Here is a 20,681-nt window from a genome sequence, read left to right on the forward strand (position 1 = left end):
AATAGCTCAACTATTACAGGAGTTCTACCATTATGAAGTGGATAAGAATTATGGAATGTACTCGGACCTTTACGAATGGAACTATCCCCAAGTTCCATATACAAACCATTCATAACCTATATCTAAGACATTCCAAAATAAAGAAGAATAGCTTTACCTACTTATGCCAAAAACATGCCGAGAGAAGGAATAAGCTTTACATACTTATTCCAAAAACATGCCAAAAGAAAGCTTCACATACCTGTTATGGGTTAGTCTTTGTTCCGGTCGCCTTGTCATCCCGTGAACCTAGTAATATGAAATAAATTAAAACATCAACCTCTTTATACCTTTCAGTGTCTTACATTACTTAAGAGTATTCATAAACCCCATTCCCTCGCTCGCCTTCTCGACTAGTTCCTTAACTAGTTAAGGCGTTAACGAAAATCGGACAACACCTCCCCTATAATGTGCCCTTTCCAAATTCCCAATTACATACCTAATTACTACATCCAACCAACAACAACAACCTGCAGCTCATATACAAGTAAAACATGGCAACATTACACAATATAAACTCCACCCGACTTGCTGAAAATTGTAATACCAAAATAGGGTTTCTAGTCTTTGTTTCGCAAAACCTTTAATTATACGAAATGAGGGGTCATGTGGATGAAACCATCAGCACCCAAACCCCTTTTAAAATACATTTAGTCCATGCAACAAATCACCAAACACCTGCAGCATCACCCCACACGCACAATACCCCATTTCGACTACAATTTAACTACGACGACTTCACTTTCGATTGTTTCTATTGTTGAGAATTTCCACGACCTTTTTTATACTTCAAGAAGTATACAAGGTATATAATAACCTACATAACAACCCCATAAAGTCCAAATTTAAAAGAGAAGTCTTACCTTACCCGAAATTAGCCAAAACTCGCCAAAACTTGCCTCAGAACTTTTCTAGTCGCACTGAAACTGTGTGGACTGTTTGCTGTCCGTTTGGTGATGCTACAAACCCTAAATTCACATTATTCACACCCTCATAACATTTACAAATCCTTTACAAAACATGGGAGAAGAGAATCAAGCCATAGCTTATCATATGGCTTCCCAAACTTGCTGAAAATTAACTTCGGAATCTCTTTGACGCAGCTGAAATGTTGTGGCTGGTTGTTACTCATTTTTGCTGCCCCAAATAGATAAGTTACGTTATTAACCACCTCCTCTTGATAGAAGAATACCTTATCTAATAAATTTATGGAGCAAAATCGGGACTTACCTATTTTTTTCCTCCAAGCCGTCACGTTTTTCTCTCTTATTCCAGGGTTTGCTTTTCTTTTTGTTTGCTGAAGTTTAAGTGCAGGAACTGAACTTAAGACATGATATACATGTATATATGTGGTCCTATGAGGTGACACGTGTTATCCCCATAGGGTGACACGTGTCCAGCCTCAATTGGGCCATGGATCCATGCCTTACCCCTAGGCTGCCACGTGTCCTTGTAGGCCCCACCTCCAAGTAGGTGGGTCACCTACTTGCCCCTAAGTAGGTGGGTTACCTGCTTGCTTGAGGTGCTGCCACATGTCGCTCCTCCATTGGCTGCCACGTGTCGTCTTTTCCCCTTTTTCATAGGTTCATAATCTCGTCTTATTTTAAGAGCCTATGTAATCCGTGCTACGTAAGCTTGGTATGTCCTCAAGTAGCTCAAGTATGTAAGACTTCTAAGTTAGTAGCTTACGTAGGTAAATCGAGTCCTACGACCCATTACTTGACCTCCAATTCCTTCCAGATTCTTATGACTTTATTTTCAACCTTCTCTACTATGGGGTATCACATTTGTCTTTCCTTAAAGTCGTTTGATAGTATCGTAGCTTATCCGGCTCACTTGATAATGTCTAAAGAACTTAAGAGACATTCCGAGCTCAAGAGTGTGGGGTGTAACAGGTTTGGGCTTTGAGTAATTTATTGATGGCATCCGATTTGGGGTTCTCCCCTTGATGCTCGTTTGGCCGTTGATCCTAAATCTAACCGACTTACCTCTATTCATAGTTCAAGTCCCTGATTCACTCCACAATATGCGGTTAAAGTCCATGCCTTGGTATTTTCAGCCTTAGTTAGAGTCCTTGGCTATTTGCAGCCGTGGTTAGATGTAACATCCCTCAAAATGCTCATAAGTGCCTTAAGAATGTCTTAGGAATAGGCCGCTCAAGTAATGCATCATTTTTAATCTTTTTAGGAAATCCGAGTTCGGAATATCAATCAGGGGGTCAAAACCTGTGAGAAACTAGTTTCGATGGATTTTTAGGACTCGTAGATCGAAAGATAGATTTCTCAAGAAACCGCACAAAACAGAAAGGTCCATGACAAGTTCACATCGCAGACCTGACAAGGGTTTTCTGGCTGAGTTGGATTTTTAGTAAGGGCATTTTAGAGTTTTTCTAAATTGTTAACAAATGAACTGTTACACCCCACGCTTTTAAAACTCAGAATGTCTCATAAGTTCCTTAGACATTATCATGTGAGCCAGATATGCTACGACACTATCAAACGACTCTAAGAAAGGGAGAATGTGATACCCCATAGTAAAGAAGGTTGGAAATGGAGTCATAAGAATCCGGAAGGAATTGGAGGCCAAGTAATGAGTCGTAGGACTCGATTTACCTACGTAAGCTACTAACTTAGAAGTCTTACATACTTAAGCTATTGGAGCACGTACTAAGCTTGCGTAGCATGGATTACATAGGCTCTTAAAATAAGATGAGATTACAAACCTATGAGAGGGAGCATAAACTAGTTTCCAAACTTACGAAAGTGAAGCAAGCAGGTGACAAGCAAGCACCTCAAGCAAGCAGGTGACAAGCAAGCACCTCAAGCAAGCAGGTGACTCACCTGCCTGCTTGGGGGGTGGACCCCACTTCCATGTGGCGGCATGTGATAGGCTGCATGAACCTAGGTGGCGTCCTAGGGGGCTGCCACATGTCACCCCTAAGGGGCTGCCACGTGGCATATTTTAAAGAAGTGTATATATGTGGATTTGGATGACTACTAAGTCATTCTCATTCTATTTGGAGCTGAAACTCCAGCAACCAAAAGAAAAGGAACAACGTGAGAAACAAAGCACAAGGCAGCCTTGGTTTTTAAGGATCAAAGGTAATTTATTAAATTGTTCTCCGTGAATTAATTATATACGGTGTTCCTTAAGTACTTGGATATGTATATATGTATTTTATGATGTATACGGAACCAAAAATTCAGCTTTACAATTGGAAACTTAGAAGAAAGAAGAAGAGAAAAACGTTGGAGACAAGAGAGAGGGGCTATGGGTTAGGCCTATTGGAGGTAAGCCTCCGAGTTTCATTCCATGAATTAATTAATTATGGTATATCTTGGTTATATAGAGATGTTTAATAATGATAAAATCTAATTTGGGGCAGCGAGGAAGTCATACAAACAGCCCGCTCAATTTCAGCGCATTTGGAGAAGTTCCGAGTTGCGCTTTGATGGTTTTGGCCAAATTCGGGTAAGGTAATGTTTATCCTTTCAAATTGGACTTAATGGTATTGTTATGGAGTGTATTATAAACCTTGTGTGTGGCTGTAAACGTCAAAATAGTATAGAGATGCTTGGCGTTGAAGACAATCCAAATTGTAGTCGTTATAGTCGAATTATCGTCGAAGTAGGGCGTTGTTCTTGTGAGTTGCTGCTGCAGGGGTGTGATGTGTTGTTGCAGGGCCTAAATATGTTCTAATGTGGGTTAGGGTGCTGCTGGTCGAAGCCACATGACCCCCCATTGCGTATAATTAAAGGCGTTACAAAATAAAGGCTAGACGCCCTATTGTGATATCGTATTTTTGAATAAGTTGTTTGGAGTTTATGTTGTATACTGTTGGTGTGTATTGCTGCAGGTTGTTGTTTTTGGTTGGCTGTAGGTCTTAGGTACCTAATTGGAAATTTGGATAGGGCACATTATAGGGGAGGTGCTGCCCAATTTTCGTCGATGCTTTAGCGAATAACAGAACTAGTCGGGGAAACGACTAAGGAAATAGATTCCATTAATACTAAGGTGTAACCTAGGGTGCTGGAAAGTTAAAAGAGGTTGATATTCATATTACTTTCATGTTGAATAGGTTCAAAGGACGGCGAGGAAAATAGGATAAGGAATAATTCAGACAAGGTATGTAAAGCTTTCTCTTGGCATGTTTTGGTATAAGTTCGTACAACTATCTTTCTTTCCTTTTGGAAATGTTTAGCCTTAAGTGAATTGTATATGAAGTGCGGGGATAATTCCATTCCCAAAATTTCGAGTATGCCTCATAACCCCTATCCACTGTTCAGTATTAGAGTTCTTGTGAAGATTAAGTATTGCCTAGTAGGGCTTCTATGTGTCAGAATGTAATGTATGGGAAGCTATCTCTCATTTCCATTGAGATGTATTTGATACGAAAATGAGATTACGATGCCATAGTAGTTCACCGAGCCCCATGAAGGGCCGGGTACGAAATATATATATGAAGATCACCTGAAGGAAAGTACAGACTATATAGAGCTTATTCTCTTTCTTCTTTTGGGCATGTCCTTATTTTAGTTGTAAGTTGAATCTGATCTGAACTACGAGGTAACTCCATTCTTAAACATCTCTTAATTACTTCTGAATATTGAACTCCTATAATAGTTGAACTACTTTCTCTGGAAAATTTTATACGTTAAAGAGGTAACAAATGTACAGGCTCTACGTCCTAAGGACTATAACGTAATAAGTGTTTCTGATTCCATAAATGATTTGGCCCTATGTTAATACATGTCCAGGTCCCCCGAGATTACAATCAAGACAACCCATAATGGCATCTAGAGGGTACTCGAGATGACTACACCGTTACTCGGGTCCTCAAATAAAAGCTTAACTTTCTTATTCTGTCGAGTCTCCGATAATGATTTGAATTGCATATAGTTACTCACTACTCCACTCGTGTATACTGTAACACATCTTTTCTGAGTCCCGGGCCGGTTGTCAGATTCGTGCAATTCACTGCATTATTCACCGAGTCCCTCGCTAGAGGGCCGGCATCCGTATGTATATATATGATGATGATGTGTTGTAATAAGGTGACGATGGCCTGGGGTGTCACGACCCAAGCCTAGGGCCTAGACGTGACATGGCGAATGAGGTACCCGAAAGTACCTCAATCAAGCCTCTTAGCATTCTTTTAGCCTTTCATAGGTAATGATGATAAACAAGCAGAAATCATAATAGTAAATCTTCAACTTACATATGTCCAACAATACCTCTAACTATTAGATTTAATGGGGCTAAGACAAGTCCCTAGCTCACCCTCAATCATAATAGAAGAAATTTCATAGTAAAATATCTTAACATATCATAAACTAGAAAGATAAAGGAGTATTGTTCCCGGAACATGGGAACTCACCAAAAGTAGTCTTCAATGGAATATCAACTAGCCACGTGGAGGAGAACGAGGAAGAGCACCGATTCCTACATGGTGATATCATGTAGGCAAAAGAGTATGTGTTAGTACTTTGAATGTACTAAGTATGTAAGGATGCATGAACATTGAGGAAACATTAAAAACATTTATGTAATATGGAACATAATTTAATGTATGCATAATAAATCATATAGTTATCCTTTAAAATATTCATTTTGTGGGAAATTAACCATAACCGACATTTAAGACCATGCGAGCTATTACATGGAATCCAACATAACCCCCTACGTTGGCCGGGGAGACTACTTGCCAGGTAGAACTCCGTCAACTTCATTCATTTCTTTAACTTTAACTTTAAGGGCTTTCATGGATCCATTAGCCTAAGCCTACAAGGGCTCCTATGTTGGCACATAGTTAATGAGACAAGGGGTTGCTACTAGGATTCCCTTACCGAATCCCACCTCAATGCCTCATTCGGTGCTAAGTCAATCCCACGGAATAGTTTAATACTTCAAAATATTCATAGTATATAACTTGAGAATTCAAACATCATATTCGGTAGAATAGCTCATTAAAACATTTGATAATTCAAATATGCAAGAATTGTCCTTATTGCATAAAGAATCCATGATTCATATCATTTCATCATTCTTTCATTTCATAAGACTCCCTTTTTGATCATAGATATTGCTTTCATAAATATTTATTTGGAGTCAAAGCTTTCAAGTCAAACTTTATTAAAAACATAGTAAAACTAGGTGGGTTCAAATCACTTCAACTTACAAATATGTATGTAAATAAATATACATAAATACTTTGAAATCCATTAATTAAAAATCATGCTTTAAACAACCCACCATGAATTTTAAGAACCTTTAAATAGATAAATAAAAGAATTACTTGTAAACCATCAATTCATACATATGAAATTATGTTGCATCAAAATAGAGAAATAATCATTAGTTTAACCATGATTCATACCATTAAGTAAAATTAAAAATTAACATAAGAAAATATTACTTGAAATCAAGATATTTAATTGAAAGAGTTTTTGGACTACATGGGTGGAAGAACCCATGGATAAACACCCACATAACTTAGAGTAAAGCTTAAAGAAAATAAACATAATTTATCATATAATCAAAATAATTTAGACATGAGAGTGGAAGGAATACTCTCATTGAAACCTTATATACCTGGAAACCGAAGTTTTAGTTGGTACCGAAAGACTTAATGAACACTCTTGAGTCCTAGCTTCTCTCTTTGCCGGAACGTTTTGTGTACTACCCGGAGTATATGAATCACCAGAATAGTATTTTTTCACTACTAAGAACTAAAACTATATTTGAGAATGTGTAAAAAAGTGTATAGAGAGAAGATTTGCTTGAGAAAGCTTGATGAATAAAATGAGGAAATAAGGTGGGTATTTATAGGTGGGAAAGAGGACCTAACAATAAATAAAATAATTATAAAGAAAAATCTGAAAATTTAGTAAAAGATATTGATGTCATGGATGATGTTAAATGGAGGACAATTTATGTCATGAGTGATGTCAAATGTATCTAGATCTTTCTATGGTAGGTGAAATGAGTTATCTTTGACAGAATACTCTTTTTGGGAGCTGCGTTTGAATAAGATAAATTCCTTATTAGGATTTGGTGTCTTCATAAGAATTATAGATATGGAAGTCTAGTTTCATATCGTTCAAGAATAAACCAATTTGGATAAACCTACACTAAGATATGAGTTTTCTTCTATAAACACTCATTTCCGTCACAGCATCCTACCTTACAAAAATTAATTTATTTGACCTACTTAACCTCCGAATCTTAAAATATGGTCTTCATAAAAGTTGTAGGTAATGATCTTGTAGTTACTCAGAAATTTGAACCACTCAATTTGGATATTCCTATAAAAAGTTATGCCCAAAATACAGAGGCTATATCATGTTTAGGCGAAAATTGAAACATCGTATACAACGTTTTTAGGGGATGTTACATGGGGCCTGATACTGATACTATGATGATGTGTTGTAATAAGGTGATGATGGCACGGGGGTTGATACTGATATTACATATATGATTCACCGAACCCCTAACGGGGCTGGCTATATTAAAAATTTGAGCATGCATGTTTTTATGATTCACAGAGTACAAGTATATGTTTCCGATTTGATAAATTGTTCTCCTGCTTCTCTGTTTTGGATATACCTCCAGTTGTATTATGTTATGTTTTACATACTCAGTACATATGTCGTACTGACCCCCTTTCTTCGAGGGGCTGCATTTTATGCCCGCAGGTACAAGTACAAGTTTTGGAAGTCCGTCAGCTTAGGATTCCGCTCAGTTCAGCTGGAGGATGCTCCATTGTATCGGAGCCTAGTTTTTGATACTGACCATTGATATATAAAAATTATTTTATCTATTCAGGGGTACGGCGGGGGCCCTGTCCCGCCATATATTATCGTTAATATTTTTAGAGGTTTGCAGACATGTATATGTGGGTTATGTATGTCAGTTTGATTCAGCTTGGTCGACCTGATATATGATATATGTGATTATGTTATGGCGGCCTTGTCGGCTTGTGTGCTTTGTCATATTGTGATACAAACAAAAAGGGATACAGGGTTATGAAAATGTTATCGCCCAGTAGGGCTCTATTACATGATATTATTTTATTTATAGTTCAATATGACCACAAATTATAGACATGTGTACGGGGGGTCCAGGTCGGACTCCAATCGCGGCCTACAGTTTTGGGTCATGATATGAACTTAGACATTTTTAGGACCTAATTCAACTCTATAAATTAACCTAAACCTCTAGTTCTAGTCGTTCTTATATAATTCACCTACTCAAATATTTTTCTCTCTACAAAAGTCTCTCAAGGACTCTATTGAAGACTTCAAGTAATTCACTCAAGCTCTCCATCAAAACTCTCAAGTTCTTCCAAATTATTTGGTGTTCTCACTTAAGGTATGGGGGTATTGATTCATGGATTCTTTCATCCATGAAGCCCAATCAATTTCTCAAGATTTTCTATCAAATTAAAGTTTGGTATTTTATGGGTTTTATGATTTCTATTCCAATTGCATGAATTTTAATTCAAAGTATGATCATGAGTCTATTTTTATATAAATTGATGGTCATTGCATTAAATTGAAGAATTTTTCCATGAATTTTCCTATTTTGATCTCTAGGGTTTATGATGAAAATTATGAGTATTTTCAATTATACTTCCTAATGATACTATCTACATGAATTATGTATGGGCTGATATAAAGTTTATGATCACGCATGTTTTCAAGTCAATCTCATGATTTTCAAGTCAATTGATCATGCATTCATTTTTTACCCTAATTTCAAGAATAAGCTATGATCATGAATCTCCAAGTATGAATTATGTCTATGTAAGTATGATTGTAATGATGAAAGGACAATTCTCACATTACAAGTATGTTATGAAAATGAGTTACTCTTTCATTTCAAACCTATGATCATGACTATAATATATGAAATTATGATTTATATGCTATGTATGTACTCTGTGGGATTTGACTTAGCACCGAATGTGGACTTAAGGTAGGAGCTCTGTCATGACCCAACCCCGTAGGGTGTGACGGGAGCCCGAACTAGGCACTCGGGTATATCCCTACTGTTTGTAAGTAAATCTGTCCCTTGTTTAAGTTATAGCACATCAACAAGCAGGGTAACATATAAGCCGGCGAGGCTTATCATAGGCACCAATGTATATACATGTATATACAACCCATGCACAACCCATATACATGTCCACAGACCTCTACTAGTAATAACAGTAACATAAGGCGGGATAGGGCCCCGCTGTATCCCTAAACAAATAAATATATACATCGAGGGTTAATACCAAAACTAGGATCCGGCACAATGGAGCGCTTCTGACTTCTGAGTGGAACTCCTACGCTGATGAATCTCCAAGGTGTGTATCTGTACCTGCGGGCATGAATGCAACCCTCTCCCTCCCCCGAGAAAGGGGGGTCAGTACGACATATGTACTGAATATATAAAGCATATACATCATAAGGAAATTACAATTGGCGTAGGAATGCAGGGCGCAAGTATAACATTTAACCATTTACCATATTCGCATCGTATAAAAGAAAGTCATACATATTACCATCACGTACTATGCTCGGCCCATTAGGGGACTCGGTGTACCATCTACATCACTCTTTCATTATAAGTACACATATATTATTAGTGCTGTGGAATGTACAACCCGATCCATGTATCTAGTCAGTACATGCTGAGGAACGTATGACCCAATCCACACATCGTATAATAATGCCGAGGAACGTTCGGTCTGATCCATGTATCATATAGTAATGCCGAGGAACGTTTGATCCAATTCACATATCATATTATATCATTACATACATACATCATACCTGGCCCTTATGGGACTCGGTGTCATCATATTATCATATATCATACCCGGCCCTTTATAGGACTCGGTGTCATCATATAATCATATACCATACCTGGCCCTTTATGGGACTCGGTATCATAATCATCATATACCGTACCCGACCTTTTATGGGACTCGGTGTCAAAATCATCATATACCGTACCCGGCCCTTTATGAGACTCGGTGTCATAATCATCATATACCGTACCCGACCCTTTATGGGACTCGGTGTCATAATCATCCTATTATTATCTGAGACTCAATAAAATGATCATACTGGACTATCCTTTGAGGTTCAGAATGGTACTTATCCCAACTGCCCTCTAAGTGTCATTAGGGGTCGTATCAACTAGAGTCTCAGGAATTATAGGCATTTATCAAGTAATGCCAAACGACTTATGAAATCAGAGGCATTGGTCTTCATAGAGTCCTTAGGAATAGGAGCTTATCAAAGTAAGGACATGAGTTACTATAGCGTCTGTGATCATATGGACTTCCACACGCCAATTCTTATTTTATGTCTAGAAGGCTTGAGGGTAGTAGCTAAACTACCATAAGAGCATTAACATCAGAAAATGAGTAAGAGACAAGAATTCTATTCGGAACTTAAGAATAAGATTACCCCAGCTTGTATACATATCACTTACTTTTAGGATATGCCAAACGAGAAGAGAGGATAGTTTACGTACTTACTACTTTCCATCGCATAGAAGCCTTGAGAGGCAATAACTCAACTAGTATAGGAGTTTTACCATCGAGAAGTTAATAAGACTTATGGACCATACTTGGAGTTTTAAGAATAGAATTACTCCTAAATTTCATACACATCTCATACTTGTGCTAAGACATACCAAGAAAAAAGAGTTAGCTTCACATACTTACTACCCTCTATCATATAGAAGGCTTGAGAGTCGTAGCTCCATTATTATGGAAGTTCTAACATTAGGAAGTTGGTAAGACTCATAAAGCATGCTCGGAGCTTTATGGATGGGATACTCCCCAAAGCTTGCATCATGTGGTACTTTATCAAGATATGCCAAAAGAATAGAAAGGATAAGCTTCACATACTTATTGATTGATTTTGGTGCCCGATGGGACCAACACTTTCCCTTAGCATAGTTTGCCTATAATAATAGTTATCACTCTAGCATTCAAATGGCACCATTTGAGGCATTGTATGGTCGTAGGGGCCGATTACCCATTGGATGGTTTGATTTTGTTGCGGTCGATGCATTGGATACTGACTTACTCAGGGATGCTGTAGAGCGGGTACGTTTGATTCAAGGTCGACTATTGACAGGTCAGAGGCATCAAAAGAGTTATGTTGTCAGGAGGGTTCGTCCCTTAGATTTCATGATGGGTGATTGTGTACGGCTTAAAATATCGCCCATGAAGGGTGTAATGAGATTTGGGAAAAAGGGAAAGCTTAGCCCGAGGTTTGTTGGCCTGTTTGAAATCCTGAAGAGAGTAGGTGGAGTGGCGTATGAGTTGGCCTTACCCCCTAAATTATTAGCTGTCCATCGGGTGTTTCATATTTTCATGCTTCGCATGTACATACCAGATGAGTCTCATGTGATTTCTTATGATGCAGTAGAGTGGTCTAGATTTGACTAATGAGGAGGAGTCGACAGCTATCCTAGATAGACAACTTCGTAGACTTAGGACCAAGGAGATCACTTCAGTCAAAGTATAGTGGCGGCATCGGCCTGTTGAGGAGGCGACTTGGGAGTTAGAATCTGATATGCGGGTCTGGTACCCTCAACCTTTTGAGACCCCAGGTACTTTCTTTTATCTTATGTTCAAGGACGAACATCCTTTTTATTGGTGGATGTTGTAATGACCTTAAAAGTCATTTTTAAAAAAATTGTTTGAAATTACCATTTTGCCTCTATTATTGGTACCCCCGTGTATAATTTGATTGGTTTGTGTAGTTGAAAGTGTCAAAATCTTAATGGTTTGTAAGTTGTGCAAATTCTTAAGTTTTATAGATCTAGTTAAGAGGTAAAAAAGTAATTTTTGAAACCAACCGGAGCTATGGGTATCAGAACGGAATTTTGTCAATTCCAGTTGCTCCAAAATATAGAAATTGGTTTAGGAGAGTTTAGAAATTAGTTTTGGAGTTGTAACAAAAATCTGAGGTCTTGAGTTGAGAATTTAAGGAATTTTGGGCCAAAGTTTAATTTTGATCAACTTTCAGAGTTTTGATACTCAGAATAAAATTTTGATGACTCCGTTGGATTCAAGGAATGGCTTTTGGTCTATAAAAAGTGTTGACTGAATTGTTAGAGGTCCCGAGCTCATTTTGGTATTTTGAAGGCCTAAGTTGGTTTAGTTGCGACTTTTCGAGTTTTAGGATCAAGAAGACCTAGAATTTGAATTTTAATAGTTCTATCATCTTTGGAATGGCCAAATTAGGCTAGTAGCATTGTGGCATGACTATCGAGGTAATCGATATGAGTTTGGGGTCATTTGGCGCCTTTGACTTTGAAAGTTAGCCTATGATTGACTTTGGTCAATATTCTTGGAAAACGTACTTGGATGAAAATTCTGATAGCTCAGTTAGTTTTGGAATATTGAGTTTGGTCTAGAACGATCCTTCGTTTGCTTTCCGAAGTTTTTTGTATAATCCCGAGGCCCATTGTGGAATTTGCCTTAAAGCGGCACTTTGATGTGGGATCCATTTTTTATTAAAATAATCTCATATGATAATTTTTAATGTGTCATTGAGTCAAGAATATCGAATTTAGTGGGGTAGCATATCTGGTTTATTTTTATCGGGTTCTAAACGAATTTCGAGGGTCCTTTCAGAGATTTTAAATAATGCAAAACCAGAAAAAATTGGTGCAAAAGTGCAGATTTTGCACCAGATTTTCAGAATTTTCTCTCAACTTTGAACCCTCATTTCTTGAGCTTTTCAAGTCCAATTCTAGTGATTCAAGAGTCTATTATCAAGAAATTTTCACAAGGAATCCATTGGTGAGATCAGAATCATGATTAGAAGCTTTATTTTAGGTAAGATTTGATGTTTTAGATGCTGCCTTGACCATTTTCGGATTCAGATTGTTGTTAACTTTGGAAGATGATTTCTTCGTCATCTTAGATCCGAATTCAGTGATTCAAAGCTCTAAGTTGTGTATTTTTTTCAATAGAAATACATTGTTGTAATAGGAAAGTGATGGGGAAGATTTGTTTGAGGTAAAATTCACGTTATAGCAGCTGTCCTTCCTATTTTCGGATTAGATTTTTGATGAATTTTGAGATTTGATATCTTGAGCATTTTGGGTCCGTTTTCAATGATTCTTGAGGCTAAATTGATGAGTGTTTCATAAGGATCATTATGGTATAATCTATTTTAGCTGTAGAGGCTCCGTTCATGGTAAATCACTGTTCAAAATTGTTTTCTCTTGCCATTTTCAGAATGAAATTGTTGTGATTTTTGGAGGTTTGTTTCTTGGTCATTTTAGCTCCGTTTTTAATGAATCTTGGGTCTAAATTGTGAGTTTTTTTGCAAGAAATATCAGGGTGAGATTATCCTTTATCAGTTTCTGCAATTATTATCTTTTAAAACATCTTTAAATCAAGATTTCAAAGGTGGGTTATGGAGTTTTCCTCCAAGTTAGAAAATTATATTTTCATGATTTGAAACTCGATTTCTTGCTTGATTTTAATGGTTTTCTTATCCACAAACTCTACTCGATGTGTAGAACATAATTTTTAAATAAAATTTCAGATTTGACTCTTTTTGAAAATAATTAGTTTTTAGACCATTTTACCCCGATTCTGAAACTTATCAATATGAGTGTCATTGGACTCCTTGTGATGTGTATGTTTTATTATTGATAGTGGGTTGTCAGTCCGAGCGTTGAATTCGAGTGGTTTTTTTTGGTGGAGGTGTTCGAGTGCGGTTTTGATAATTGAGGTAGGTTTGGTTATCCTACTTTAAGATCGAGATGAGATAATTAGTCATTCATATGTTATAGACCTTGGGATGGGGTTGTAGTATGAGTTGAGAATATTATATATATTGTGATGCCCGTGTGGGGGCTTATTTATTAATGTGTTGCCATGTGGGGGCTTATTTGTATTACATAGCCCGTGTGGGGGCCTTATTTTTTATTCTATTTGCTTTGAGAGCATGTGATTCATGATTTGCCTGTGAGAAAGGATTGAGGATATTATTTGACTTGTGATGCCCGCTTGAGGGGTTAAGTTAGGGGTTTTGAGCATGCCTGAGTATTAAAATATTGTTGAGAAAGGAATGAACACTTATATTAAAATATTTCCTCCCCATTGCTATTTATTGAGGTTGAGACCTTTGAAATACCTTTAAACCTTTGTATCTTGAGTCCCTGACCGAGACAGTTTTATGGCATGGTAGTGGATACATTGTGATCCCTTAACCACGAGGAGGTGGCAAGGATGATGAGATATTATGATTGATGTATATGGTCTGCGAGACCCCCATGGGTCCTTCTTGGTAGCATAGCTCGGCAGGTGTATGCGACAGTCTTGATTTCACCATACCACCACATCATTACATTATCATATTACATTGCATTGCATTGATATCAATGTTGCTTGAATTATCTGGTTAATTGTGATTATGAGCTATTGTTATGAGATTAATTTATTCGCACCATTCTATATAAATTGGCGGCACCGATGTCGAAGTGGGACTTTTCTGTATGTAAGTTGAAGTGTTCCTTAGTTTATTTCATAGGTTTGATTATTTTTTTATACTCAATCAGCTAAAACTCACTGAGTACATGTGGATTGTACTCACCCCTACTTTTGTATCCCTTACTGATGCAGATACTAGTCAGGGTACCTCACGTGGAAACTGATATTCTAGCTGATTTTGTATTCTCAGATTAGTGGTGAGGTCCTGAGATTTGGATCGTCACTAATCTATCTTTATTTTTCAGTCCTTTGTATCATTTAGAGACTTATTTTGTATCTTCAGACTTGAATCTTATATTAGATGGTCTTTATATTTATGACACCAAGTTTTGGGATAATTTATTCATTGTTTTTCTTTTTATTTAAATCGTGGCATGACTTTCCCTTTGAGAGTCTCGTATGAGTTTTACTTTTAGGCTTATTTATCAGGTTGTGTTTTGGGATGTGTGCCATCATGGCCTCATTTTTTTGGATCGTGATAGCTCTTCTTATTAATATAAATTAAATCTAGTTATTTTGTTACTCCTAAATTTTTAAATTGTTTGAATTTTTATTTTGTTATGCATATCTTTTCAATTTAAAATTTATGGACAGTAATATGTGTATTATCTAATTACTTCATTATATTTTTAAAGTATTATCTCTCCCCCCTGATCTTTAAGTATATTTTTTCTACTATATTTTAATTATTTTCTGCTAGTTTGACTTTGAATATTTTTTTTTGTGTGTGTTACACGTATAAATAATTGAGTTATCTTATTTTTATATTTCAATATATAAAATGTTGAGTTTAAATTTAAGTTACTTAAATTTTTATATCTAAATGCTCATTGAATTATAACGACACTATTTTGGATATAACGACACTATTTTTCTGATAAATTGAGGAACTTACTTTTTTTCTTTATAATTTTAGGAGAATTCTAAACAACTTAATATCTATTACAAATATATAACTCAAATATAAATTGAAATTAGTGGTAAGTTTCAAAATGATCTGTATATCTGATAAGATTATCAAAATTCAAAGAGTCTGAATTTAAATATAGACTTATTATATAGTTTCAAATTATGTACTATTAAATGTATTTTTTAAAACACTTCATTCATATTAATTCAGTTTTAAAAAAAACTACTTACATATGCAACGTGTGGGTAGAATAAGATATAAAAAAATTCAGTGTTAATCAATAAAATAGATAAAAAATCAATTATGTAAATGTTATTAAGAAAAACACCTTAAATAGGTCAAAAGGTAATAAATAAGAAAACTTTTCATTTGAACAAAAGTTATTGAATTAACAATTTCTCAATCTTCTTGTCTTCATACAAAATCTCATGCAATATCCGACTAAATAAATATATCATCATACACATACAAAAAATATATGAACACTTATTTTAATAAAATAATAATATAAAAATAATAATAAAAGTTCGCATTTAAAAAGCTAAAATGCTTGACTAAAATTTTCGATAAAAGGTTATCAAAAAACTAACAAACAAAATAAGAACAAAAACAAATTACTTACTTCAATTCAAACCTGTATATAATAGCAAAAACATTAGCCTATAATACAACTATTGCTCATCTGCATATAAAAATTAAAATATTAAAACATATGGAGTTTCTAAAAAATGAAGAATGCAATAAATATATTAACCAATAAAATTAATTATCAATAATGAAAAAAGAGAAGGGAGCTTAATATTATATATAATTGTAGGAGTATGTATAAGAAAGGTTATGAAGCTAGAACTCTATTCTATCTCAAATTTCATTTAAATTCAAATTCAAATATTATATTAATTTTTTAATTAAAGATTTTTTAATTACTCTTCTTTATACTTAATTTTTAAAATAAATGCATATATTTTCTTATAAGTTAAAATTAATTTTTAAAATAAAATGCATATATTTTCTTATTAGATAAAATTTAAAATCCGTATAATAATTCTATTTTCCCCCTTACGTTCCCCCTTCCTCCCTTTTTTTTCGTCATTTATTCTTTCTATTTTATTTGTTTGTTAATTATTGTTGTTGTTGTTGTTGTTATTACTATTATTATTAATGTTGTTGTTGTTGTTGTTGTTATATTTTTATATTATTATCTTTTAATTTAATATTTAAATTAAATGTATTTAAATTTATTTTATAATATCTGAAAATGATAAGTTTATTAAATAGTAAGAGTCCATTTAGAACTCTTCAACCATAGTTTCTACTTTTAAGCTAATCAAAAATCTTTTTTTTTGAAAGTTTATTATTTTTAAATTCAAATACTTTTATTTTTCAATTAAAAACTTTTATTACAATATTTATTAACTTTGTCTTAAAATTGAAAAGTGATTTTTTCATAGCTTGCCACTTGGATTAACCACATAGGTCAACAAATGATAAATAAGAACATGATTTTTCCATCAAAACAAAAGCTATTGAGTTACCCGTTGCTCAATCTTCTTGACTTCATCCAAATTTTTCTGCAACATCAGATTAAATGAATAGATCATCACCAAGAAAATAAAATAATATGAGCACTTATTTTAATAAATAATAATATAAAATAAGTAACAAAAGTTTGCATTTAAAAAGATAAATGCTTAACTAAAAGTTTTGATAAAAGGTGATTTTATTTTTAGAATGAAAAATATTACTTACTTCAATTCATGCATAAATATATTAGAAAATATATTTAGCATGTAATACGATCATCACTCATCTGCATATATAAAAACCAAAAATGTTTAAACAAAAAGTTCTTGAAAATGAAGAATATAAAAAATGCAGTAAATAAATTCAGTGATAAATCTAATGATCAATAACAAAGAAAAGAGAAGGAAACTCAATATTATATATCACCATAAGAGTATATATAAGAGAGGTTAAAAAGTTAGAACCTAATTCCAACTCAAATTTCATTTAATTAAAATTTAAATATCATATTGATTTATTAAAAGAATATCAATTTATTACTAGGGGTATTCAAAATCTAACCATAACCGATAAGCCAACCGCAAATTGGCTTATTGACTTATTGGTATTGTCTTATCGAATAAACAGTTGAGGAATGAATTAAAATTTCATAATTAATGGCTTATTGGTGTGGGGGCGAATTATTCAATTTTCTTATCGGGTAAACCGTTAACCCGTGAAGAATTACCATACTTACACTTTTATTTTAAATATATTAGCCTTATTTAATATTTTATCATAATATATAAGAGTAATTATATATTTTTCCTTTGTTAGTCCTATCTCCTAAAGGTTAAACTCATAAAGCCAGAAAAACTTATTTACTTTTCTATAATTATATATTTTGCTTAAAGAATAGAGAGCAAGTCACCAAACTCAAAAAAACGTTAGAGTTTAAAAGTGGGAAAGGCGTAAAGAAACCCCTAGCTCACAGAGTCATCTTTTTTGTAACGTGCGTTCATAATAAAAAAGTATCATAGAGATTAGAATACACCGCCCGATAACCGTCCGATAATTATTAATCCATTACCAAACCAACCGATATCTTATAGGTTGGCTAAAGGATTAGTAAATTTAAAAATCGATATCCGATAGGCCAAACTGTTAAGTTAAATTATCTGCCCGTTTCGTCTGATAAGCAGCCCTATTTATTACTCTTCCTTATCCACCGCTTCACAAACCTCAGCCCTTAACCATTTTACGTTTTGAAAAAGAAAATAGGCATTTTTCTTTTTAGAAAATATAGATGGCATGAAAATTTGTCACAAATTGGCACAAAATGCCAATTGACAGTTATGCCCTTTGGCTCCAAAACCACTAACCTTTCCCTCCAAAATCAATACCATGTTAACTTTTCTTATTTCTTTGGCATTATTCCTAACTTCATAGATCTCTCTCTAAATTCGTCTTTGTTTTATGTTGGGCTATTTGTAAATTCAAGTAATACAATTTTATCAAAATGGATTATAGTAATGGCAATAGTGAAATAAACTGAATATTGAATGATATTTTTGGGTTAGCTGAAAATGATAGTTTGATGTGCACAGATAACGAACAACATGAAGCTTTAGACAGTGGCTATGGCGATGGCTCTGATATTTTTTTGGAGAGTTCGGATGAAAATTTTCCAAACTTGCTTCGTGAAGAGTTGAATAGGTCTAATCAAGCAGAGTAAGAATCATCTGTTAGTATTTTGGATGGAGAAGAATCTGACTTTGAGGATATATGGTCTGAAGAAGATGAAGAATATCCATTAAATGATGATAATATTTTCGAGAAACAAAATATTGATGGCCCTGTTGAAGGTATGATTTTTGGTAGTGTTAAAGCTCTTTTCTCATTTTACAAAGAACAAAGTCGTATGACTAGTTTTGGTGTTGTTAAGAAGAGTACAAACAAAGGAGGTTGTGAATACGCTAGGTATGTATGTTTTGCTTGTGACAAGAGTAGAAAATCAATACCTAGGACAACAACTAAAAGGGTTGATTGTAGAGCAAGAGTTAACTGCCTAATCAAATCTGATAGTTCATGTCGGATTGAAAAGTTATGACAGAGCACAATCACCAATTGGAACTTTATTTGTCACATTTTTTAGCTACCACAAGAAGATAAGCCGTACATTGAAGAGAAGCCTTGAAGGTCATGACATTACAGGAATAAAACCTTCAATTAACATAAAACTATTAGAAGTCGAAGCCAGTGGTCTTGATAAAATGGGTTGCACTCCCAAAGACTGTCAAAATTACATTCTTCAACAACGGAGGATGAGGAATGTGTCCACCGATGCCGCAACAATATAGAAATTCTTCTCTGATGTACAGCTAAAGGATGATGAATTTTTTTACGTTATCGACACGGATAATAGTGCAACACTTCGTAATGTAGTATGGGTTCACACACATTGCAAGTATGCGTATCATGAGTTTGGTGGTGTTTTTTGTTTTGATACAACTTACCTTGTAAATCAATGGCGCATGCCATTTCTTCGTTCATTGGCGTGAATTAGCACAAACATTTGATTCTTTTGGATTGCGTTTTGATCACAAATAAGAATACCAAGACATACAAGTGTGTGTTATTGACTTGGCTTGCGGCAATGGGAAATACACCTCCAATAACTATCCTCACAGATCAATGTGAGAGTATCAAGGCAGCAATTAGAGAGGTGCTGGCAGACACAATACATAGGTATTGCATTTGGCATATCATGACAAAACTACCTGCAAGGCTAAAGGGTGTGTCGGATTATAGGTCTGCCAAGTCAGAATTCAAATCAATAATTTTCAACACCAACACCATAAATGAATTCAAGGAAAACTGAGGTGCATTCATCCAAAAGTATGAGCTTGGAGGAAGAATGTGGTTCCATAATCTACATTCTGAAAGGCAAAATTGGGTTCCTGTATTTCTCAAGCACTACTTTTGGGTTGGCATGGTGTCCACCCAAATATGTGAGTCAATGCATGCATATTTTGATAGCTATATAAATGGGCGAAGCTCTCTAAAGCAGTTTGTCGAGCAATATGAGATAGAATTGTGATACAAATACGAGAAGAAACTACATGTAGAAGCTGATTCAATAAAGACACATTCACTGCTCTTTAGTGAATTTGATTGGGAGATGCAGGTTCAAACACATTACACCCGAAGTGCCTATGATATCTTTCTCAATGAGTATTTGAAGAGGTTGTACCACTGCAAAATAGAAAAGCATGTTGATTTTGATGCACTGGAGGGAGTTGAGAAGTACATTATAACAGATCATTCAATCAGGAGTGATTTTCATCGCAATCATTTTGCTTATACTATGGAGTATTGACTAGATAACCAATATCTTGAATGCAATTGCAAGAATTTTGAAAGCGAAGGTATCGTTTGCTGCCATATTTTAATGACCATGTCTCTCAACCGGATTAACCATTTTCACGATAGGTATATTTTGCGTAGGTGGAGACGAGATGTAATCCGGCCTCACTTGTGCACTTTTTTTTCCAGAGTCTATCCAACAATGACAGATGAGTACAAGAAGTACAATTCCTTGAAGAAATGGTTAGATAGAAACTATGATCTTGTGTTGGACAATAACACTAAATATGTGGACTTCAAAAATATTTTGAAAGGTCATTTCAATGCATACTCCGATTGGAA

The sequence above is a fragment of the Solanum dulcamara genome, chromosome 12 (assembly GCF_947179165.1).
Source record: "Solanum dulcamara chromosome 12, daSolDulc1.2, whole genome shotgun sequence".
NCBI lineage: Eukaryota > Viridiplantae > Streptophyta > Magnoliopsida > Solanales > Solanaceae > Solanum > Solanum dulcamara.